The sequence below is a fragment of the Pristiophorus japonicus genome, chromosome 8 (genome assembly GCF_044704955.1).
Source record: "Pristiophorus japonicus isolate sPriJap1 chromosome 8, sPriJap1.hap1, whole genome shotgun sequence".
NCBI classification, from domain to species: domain Eukaryota; kingdom Metazoa; phylum Chordata; class Chondrichthyes; family Pristiophoridae; genus Pristiophorus; species Pristiophorus japonicus.
The window spans coordinates 123,868,347-123,877,432 of record NC_091984.1 but is presented as its reverse complement, the minus strand read 5'-3'; the positions used below and the strand labels follow the sequence as shown (position 1 = coordinate 123,877,432).

The window sequence follows — 9,086 nt, the reverse complement described above, 5'->3', positions numbered from 1 at the left end:
ACAGTCGATGGAAAGTACGTTGTTTCTGACAGCACTGGAAATAATTCTATGATCCCATGCCCTATGCTCTCTGCAAGCACTGCTCCCCACTGGGAGCATAGGATCATGGAAATATTTTGGACACCGTTGCTGTGCTATGGAGCAGCACTCTGCCTGAGCTACCCCTAAAGCAGAATGTTTACTTTGGCATCCCCGTGCCGTGCTCTACAGTGATTCGAGTTGAGGCATGTGCTCTAATGATTTATGTTCAGCTGCTGGTCAGGATTTCTTAGTGGGCTCATCAGCCATGCCTGCAGCTAGCCGGTTAGTCCGCGAGTCTACAAATAACGCAGGCACCATGGACTGCACGGCACAGGCACCATGGGATGGATGGCCTCTTTCTGTGCTGTAAGATTCTCCGATAATAAAGGTGTCAAATTTGATTCCCAGACATTGGCTCAAGCCATAAGCCCCATGAATTAGATTTATTTTTCCTGCACAGTTCAGCTCGATCACTTTTTGCACCACAAGTTGCTGGAAGTGCGCACTGATAACAGCGAAGCCAACGAGGCATCTGGGACCTTGGTGAACGACATGAGCAACAGTCTATCTCCTTAGCCAGTGAGATTTATGGATTGGGAAAGAAACAGAGGAATGATGGAAAAGCCTCCGAGGTTGTGTGTTATTGTAGGAACACAAATCTTGTAATTAAAAGGGTCCTTAGATACTAGATACTAGTTAGATACTAGTTCTATATTTCTGTGCTGAGTTTAATTCGTTTTAACAGTGCAAATGCAGAAATTTATTGAAACTCATGGGAGATTGACGGTGAGATGCCATTTGCACAAGGCTAATGGCGGAGCAGTGCAAATCGTCCAGCAATTTGTGGCGATTCACATTTCACAGTATCTCTTCCTCTCCACAAATCGCTGGGGTTTTTTCACACGAATAACAGAGCGGGCCGAGAACTCGCTGTTATTTTCCCAGCAAATTCTGGGCCACTGACTTGCATTACGGCTTTTCTGAATTCAGACATTACCTGAACTTTAATACAAAAGCAAAAAAATTGCAGATGCTGGAATCTGGAATAAAAACAGGAAATGCTGGAAATCTCAGCAGGTTAGGCAGCATCTGTGAAGAGGAAGCAGAGTTAATGTTTCGGGTCGATGACCCTTCATCAGAACTGGAGAGTGGTCGGAAAGATCAAATTCTTAACAAGCACTGAAAGGGGGAGGGGAAGAAAGAACAAAAGGGAAGGTCTGTGATTGATTAGAGGAAAGGAGAGATTAGAGAGACAAAAGGGATGATGACCCAAATTTAAATGGTAATGGCAGGAGTTAGAAAAACATAAGTCAAGATAGGGTGTGAATGGCGGGATAATGACCAGTTGCCATTCGAGACAAGGAGAAAAAAAGAAAGAAAGAGACAGGCTCTTGGCGGGGGGGGGGGGGGGGGGGGTTGGGGGTGGCGGGGAAGGAAGCCAAAGATTGGGAAGAGAGTGGTCAATGGGAGTAAATACAAAGTCAAGATAGAAAGAAATAAGTTATGTGGGGCAAGAACAGGCTGAAATAATGGGTCTACCGGGGCAGTTCTGTTTGTGGATCTTGGGAAGGAGGTAGAAGTGGGCTTGAGGAACAGCACCTCATCTTTTGTTTAGGCACTTTACAGCCTCTGGACTCAACATCGAGTTCAACAATTTCAGAGCTTAACCGCTACCAATCTTTGGCTCCCTTCCCACCCCACCTCCCAGAGCCAGTTTCTTTCTTTCTTTTTTTTCTCCTTGGCTGTAATGGCAGTTGGTCATTATACCACAATTCACACCCTATCTTAACTAATGTTTTTCTAACTCCTGGCATTACCATTTGAAGTTGGACCATCATCCCTTTTGTCTCTCTAATCTCTCCTGTCTTCCACCCTATCACAGACCTTCCCTTTTGTTCTTTCTCCCCCTCCCCCTTTCAGTGCTTGTTAAGAATCTGTTCTTTCTGAACACTCTCCAGTTCTGACGAAAGGCCATCGACCCGAAACATTAACGCTGCTTCCTCTCCACAGATGCTGCCTAACCCGCTGAGATTCCCAGCATTTTCTGTTTTTACCTGAACATTAGCTGAATGGGAGTCCTTTTTGTTCATGTAGACTGTGGGGTAGGTGTGAGGGGTTTTGAAGCGTACATGTGTAGGCCTGGACGTTTGCCAATCCTGACACCTGATGGAAGCTTAGAGTCCTGCCCAGCTGATGCCTTCATTCCACCGGGAAGAATTTGAAGGTGATGCCTCATGAAAAAATTCCATCTGTCACTTGCTTGGTGCATTTATGGACTGCACAGAGAGGTTGATCTTGCAGATTTTGCTTGCAGTTGCTCGTAGCATAAAAGTTTAATGCTGTGCTAAACTTCACAACTAGAAGGAGCCATCATTATTGCAGAAGTGATGTGTAGATCAGCCTAGAGTGGATGGTATAGTTCAGTGACAGCTCCTCTAATGAAACAAGGCAGCCTAGATCGATATCCTCTGACATGCACAGATAGGATGTAAATATTGGTCCTGGGGGTACTGATGGGTACAGACGTAATGCCTCAGGTATCATTGTAAATGCAGTTGGTGTCTCCTCAGGATCTTGCCTTCCTTATCTAAATTGTGGGAGCAGAAACGGGGACCAATGAGGAATTCCCATCTTCTAAACTTTGTTTGATGCAACTTCAGCTGCAGCAGCAAGCAACAACACTGGAGGAAAGTCTTGCAGACTATTAGGCAAAGTTGGTGTATCCACAGCGACAGAACCTAAGTATCAATTTTTCTTCAAAAAAATAAATACATTAAGTCTCAACTTTTGGAACAGATACCAGGCTTTACAAATTCAACTTGAGAAGGCCAGGCGAGTGGACTATTCGTATTGCCATTTTATATGGACAAGGTGAGCATCAGGACGAGAGCTTTCCTGCAGCACATCAAATTTGGTGTGGTAACTGATTACCACAATGAGCACATTGCAATGAGGCTGACACTGGTTATTAGTGGCTCTGCCTGCCATTTTATTTGAACTACTAATCTAGCAGCGTCCTACACGCCCTACTGCATGATATAGTGAGGATTTGTGCGGCCAGCAAAGTGAAGGTTACAGAAGTCCAGCCGATGCAAACAGTACAATATATAAACCAATACAATCCACAATGGATCAATTATTCATTGCAAGATGTACTTCTGAAGAAATTTAATAGCCTTTTATTTAGTCTTTGTGAGTGTTAGTTCTGTAGTCGTGATGTTGACAGAAACCATGGCCATACAGTAAGAGCATCCAATTGTGTCTGCAAAGGTTTACTCAATTTGCAAGTTTCCGGTCGAAACAGGTTTGTCAAATAAGGTGTGAGCAGTTATCAACAATTAACTCACTCCAGGAAACCTCTGCTGTTTATTGGTGTAGCCATTAGCAACTTAAATCAGCAAACTAATCTGAACTAGGAGCAAATATATTGTAATTCCTGTATTGTAAGTGAGATTAGCAAAACCATCCATTTGCAACAAGTTGTTTGGCTTTCCTTAAATGGTTGCATGATCGGGTTGCCACCTCTGATTAGATGTTTCCAGCTCAAGACCGCCCTCCTCCATCGGCCCCTCCTGGCCAAACAGACTTTTCCCCCCATTTCCAATATTTTTATAACCAATAAGTGAAAGAGTTCAAAGAAAATGAAAAAAAACGCATCATTTTTTAAAAATGCCCCTATGATTTGTCTCCCTGGGTTGCTAGGAACAGTGTCCTGGAGATTAACCTTCAATTCCTGGAGACTCCAGGACAATCCTGGAGGGGTGGCGACCCTAATCCGTAGGTGCTGTGCTCTTGAGTAAAATAGATTCGGAAAGCCTCAGGTTTAAATCTCCAGTCTGTGCTTCATTCACTTGTTTCAGCCAGGGAAGCTTGTGTTAAATGATTTGTTCGTTTCCCGCAATCTTGCGCGTTGCTCTCAATTTGGGGGGAATTTCTCCATTTCATTGTTCACTTGGTTTTGACCAGTATCTATTCTGCATGTTGTTACTCAAAAATGTTCTCTGGATTTGATTTTTTCTGATGTTCCAGGATATTTTCCTCAAATATTTCTGAGATTGATTCAGAGATTGTCTTAATTGCCCAGGTATGTCTTAATTTATTCGATCACTGTATTTTTTTTTCAACTCAGCTTCCTCTCAGTTGCAGATACGATTCAATTTACATGTCAACAAAATCAAAACAATCATTGTTGCAGGCTCATAGCTTCCCAGGGGTGGCACAGTTAGAATAGGGTTTCATATACATTTGAGCTAATTAGGTCCAGGGAGCCATTAGTTAAATCCCCAAAGACAAACTCGTTTGGTATCGCTTCTCGGCCTTTTGGCTAAGATCAAGTGTAGTATCTGTTCTTATCAGTTTAATATCCCCTATGGGGACATTATATTGAATTGATTTTTGGACAGGGAGCTGGATCAGGGGCATGCCCTGTCCACTCCATGCACCGACCTGGTATTGCAATATTTCCAGGAACGGTGCAACTTCGCCTCTCGGCCTTTTGGCCTAAGATCAAACACATTGGCGCAAACTGATCTTTGGCGTTAGAGTTGATCTGGAACGAAATTGGATAAAAAAAATTTTTTTTAACTCATTTGTTTGAGCCAAGGAACGTAAAGCGAAATTATTCATTTGGTGTCTCATTACTTTTTGGCAGCTTAGCTCAGTTGGTAGAACTGTTGCGAGTCGGAAGGTTGTGGGTTCAAGCCCTGACATAGAATTGAAACACCTGAGAACACTTTTTTTTTGGTGTGGAATCGAGTCATCCTCGACATGAGGGATTGCCTAATACTATACTATACTAGACTTCAGCACACCACCTAAGCTGACACTTCAGTACAGCACTGAGGCAGTGCTACATCATCAGATTAGAAACATAGAAGCATAGAAAATAGGTGCAGGAGTAGGCCATTTGGCCCTTCAAGCCTGCACCACAATTCAATATCATGGCTGATCATTCACCTCAGTACCCCTTTCCTGCTTTCTCTCCATTCCCCTTGATCCCTTTAGGCGTACGGGCCATAGCTAACTCCCTCTTGAATATATCCAATAAACTGGCATCAACAACTCTCTGCGGTAGGGAATTCCACAGGTTAACAACTCACTGAGTGAAGAACTCATCTCAGTCCGAAATGGCTTACCCCTTATCCTTAGACTATGTCCTCTGGTTCTGGACTTGCCCAAAATCTGGAACATTCTTCCTGCATCTAACCTGTCCAGTCCCGTCAGAATCTTATATGTTTCTATGAGATCCCCTCTCATCCTTCTAAACTCCAGTGGATACAGGCCCAGTCGATCCAGTCTCTCCTCATATGTCAGTCCTGCCATCCCGGGAATCAGTCTGGTGAACCTTCACTGCACTCCCTCAATAACAAGAACGTCCTTCCTCAGATTAGGAGACCAAAACTGAACACAATATTCCAGGAGAGGCCTCACTAAGGCCCTGTACAACTGCAGTAAGACCTCCCTGCACCTATTCTCAAATCCCCTAGCTATGAAGGCCAACATACCATTTGCCTTCTTCACCGCTTGCTGTACCTGCATGACAACTTTCAATGACTGATGTACCATGACACCCAGGTCTCGTTGCACCTCCCCTTTTCCTAATCTGCTGCCTTTCAGATAATATACTGCCTTCGTGTTTTTGCCACCAAAGTGGATAACCTCACATTTATCCACATTATACTGCATCTGCCATGCATTTGCCCACTCACCTAACCTGTCCAAGTCACCCTGCAGCCTCTTAGCGTCATTCTCACAGCTCACACCGCCACCCAGTTTAGTGTCATCTGCAAACTTGGAGATATTACATTCAATTCCTTCATCTAAATCATTAATGTATATTGTAAATAGTTGGGGTCCCATCACTGAGCCTGCGGCACCCCACTAGTCACTGCCTGCCATTCCGAAAAGAACCCGTTTATCCCGACTCTCTGCTTCCTGTCTGCCAACCAGTTCTCTATCCATGTCAGTACATTACCCCCAATACTATGTGCTTTAATTTTGCACACCAACCTCTTGTGTGGGACCTTGTCAAAAGCCTTTTGAAAGTCCAAATACACCACATCCACTGGTACTCCCTTGTCCACTCTACCAGTTACATCCTCAAAAAATTCTAGAAGATTTGTCAAGCATGATTTCCCTTTCATAAATCCATGCTGACTTGAACCGATCCTGTCACTGCTTTCCAAATGCGCTGCTATTTCATCTTTAATAATTGATTCCAACATTTTTCCCACTACTGATGTCAGGCTAACCAGTCTATAATTACCCATTTTCTCTCTTCCTCCTTTCTTAAAAAGTGGTGTTACATTAGCTACCCTCCAGTCCATAGGAATTGATCCAGAGTCGATAGACTGTTGGAAAATGATCACCAATGCATCCACTATTTCTAGGGCCACTTCCTTAAGTACTCTGGGATGCAGACTATCAGGCCCCGGGAATTTATCGGCCTTCAATCCCATCAATTTCCCTTACACAATTTCCTGCCTAATAAGGATATCCTTCAGTTCCTCCTTCTCACTAGGCCCTCGGTCCCCTAGTATTTCCGGAAGATTATTTGTGTCTTCCTTCGTGAAGACAGAACCAAAGTATTTGTTTAACTGGTCCACCATTTCTTTGTTTCCCATTATAAATTCACCTGAATCTGACTGCAAGGGACGTTTGTCTTCACTAATCTTTTTCTCTTCACATTCTATAGAAGCTTTTGCAGTCAGTTTTTATGTTCCCAGCAAGCTTTCTCTCATACTCTATTTTCTCCCTCCTACTTAAACCCTTTGTCCTCCTCTGCTGAAATATAAAATTCTCCCAGTCAGGTTTGCTGCTTTTTCTGGCCAATTTATATGCCTCTTCCTTGGTTTTAACACTATCCTTAATTTCCCTTGTTAGCCACGGTTGAGCCATCTTCCATGTTTTATTTTTACTCCAGACAGGGATGTACAATTGTTGAAGTTCATCCATGTGATCTTTAAATGTTTGCCATTGCCTATCTACTGTCAACCCTTTAAATATCACTCGCCAGTCTATTCTAGCCAATTCACATCTCATGCGATCGAAGTTACCTTTCCTTAAGTTCAGGACCCTAGTCTCTGAATTAACTGTGTCACTCTCCATCTTAATAAAGAATTCTACCATTTTATGGTCACTCTTCCCCAAGGGGCCTCGCACAACAAGATTGCTAATTAGTCCTTTCTCATTACACATCACCCAGTCTAGATTGTCTTTCAAATGAGACAATGAACTCAAGAGACATCCTCAAGCGGATGGAAACGGTTCAATGGTAGTAATCAATGAAGAGCAGTTCTCCCTATGTCAACAACAACAACAATTTGCATTTATATAGCGCCTGTAACATAGTAAAACATCCCAAGGCACGTCACAGGAGCATTTTCAAACAAAATTTGAAAACAAGCCACAATATGAGATATTTGGGCTGATGACCAAAAGTTAGGGCAAAGAGCTAGGTTTTAAGGAGCATCTTAAAGGAGGAAAGAGAGGTAGTGAGTCGGAGAGGTTTCGGGAGTGAATTCCAGAGCTAAGGGCCTTAGCAGCTAAAGACACGGCCGCCTATGGTGAAGCGATTAAAATCAGGGGATGCTTGATGCGCAAGAGGCCAAAATTGGAGGAATGCAGAGATCTCGGAGCGTTGTGGAGCTGGAGGAGATTATAGAGATAGGGAGGGGCAAGTCCATGAATGGGTTTGAAAACAAGGATGAGAGTTTTAACATCAAGGTGTTGCTTAACCAGGAATCAATGTAGGACAGTGAGCACAGGGGTGATGGGTGAGCGGGATTTGGTGCGCGTTAGGATACGGGCAGCAGAATTTTGTATGACCTTAAGCTTATGGAGTGTGGAAGATGGGAGGTGTCATGTATGTACTTTTGGGATCACTAACCACAGGATGGTGTCACTGTTGGAGGCCATTGGGCTGCCGCAGAGCCAAGGTCATACCTCTTGGAGTTAAACAGTACTCAGTCTAACATTTATTGCACACACAACATTTGGCGATGAGGCAACAAGAACCTTTGTATGCAAAAATGAGCACAATTGGATTGTTGGAGCGATTCGTGGAAGGAGAAGATTTGGCAGACTTTGTGAGCCGTTTGAGCCAGTTCTTCGTGGCCAACAAAATGGAGGAGGTCGGCGATGCAGATTGGCGCTGGGCGATGTTCCTCACGGTTTGCGGTCCAAAAATTTATGGCCTGATAAAAAATCTACTCCAGCCTGTGAGTCCAACAGAGAATACGTATGAAGAATTGTGTACACTGGTACAGGACCACCTTAAGCCAGACGAAGGCATCATCATCTCGAGATACAGATTTTAAACGCACGTTCGCTCAGATGGCCTTCGGCAGGAATTGTCTTGAAAAAAATCAGATACGATTGGAACGACATCAAGGTGTTGTCATCGGAGAAAGATACATGTGTCCAAGTACTGAGCAAGTTCCCCTCACAGTTCGAACCAGGCATCGGCAACTTCACGGGAGCAAAGATGCAGATCCACCTGGACTCAGATGCAAGACCTGACCCTCATAAAGCTCAGGCAGTTCCGTATATGATGAGGGAGAAGGTCGAAATCGAACTGGACAGACTCCAGCGTGAAGGGATCATATTACCGGTTGAATTTAATGAATGGGCCAGCCCTATTGTTCCTGTGCTGAAAAATGATGGCACAGTCAGAATCTGTGGAGACTACAAGGCTACGATCAACAGGGTTTCGAAACAGGATCAGTACCCGTTACTGAAGGCTGATGACTTGTTTGCAATGCTAGTCGTGGGGTAGTCGTTCACCAAACTGGTATTGACGTCGGCCTAGATGACACAGGAGCTGGTCGAGATGTCGAAGAGACTTACGTGCATTAACACGCATAAAGGACTGTTTATTTATCACAGGTGCCCTTTTGGAATTTGGTTGGCTGCAGCAATATTTCAGAAGAACATGGAGAGTCTACTGAAGTACGTTCCCAGAACTGTCGTGTTCCAAGATGACATCCTGATCCCAGGTTGTGACTCCGAGGAACATCTGAACAACCTGGAAGAGGTTCTACATCATCTCGCCAAAGTGGGACTCA

At 44.0% G+C, this 9,086-nt stretch overlaps 1 pseudogene; it reads left to right on the top strand.

Moving 5' to 3' along the window:
- Nucleotides 1-4,325: 4,325 nt before the first annotated feature.
- Nucleotides 4,326-4,504, top strand: LOC139269867 (U2 spliceosomal RNA; annotated as a pseudogene).
- The last annotated feature ends 4,582 nt before the right edge of the window (nucleotides 4,505-9,086 follow it).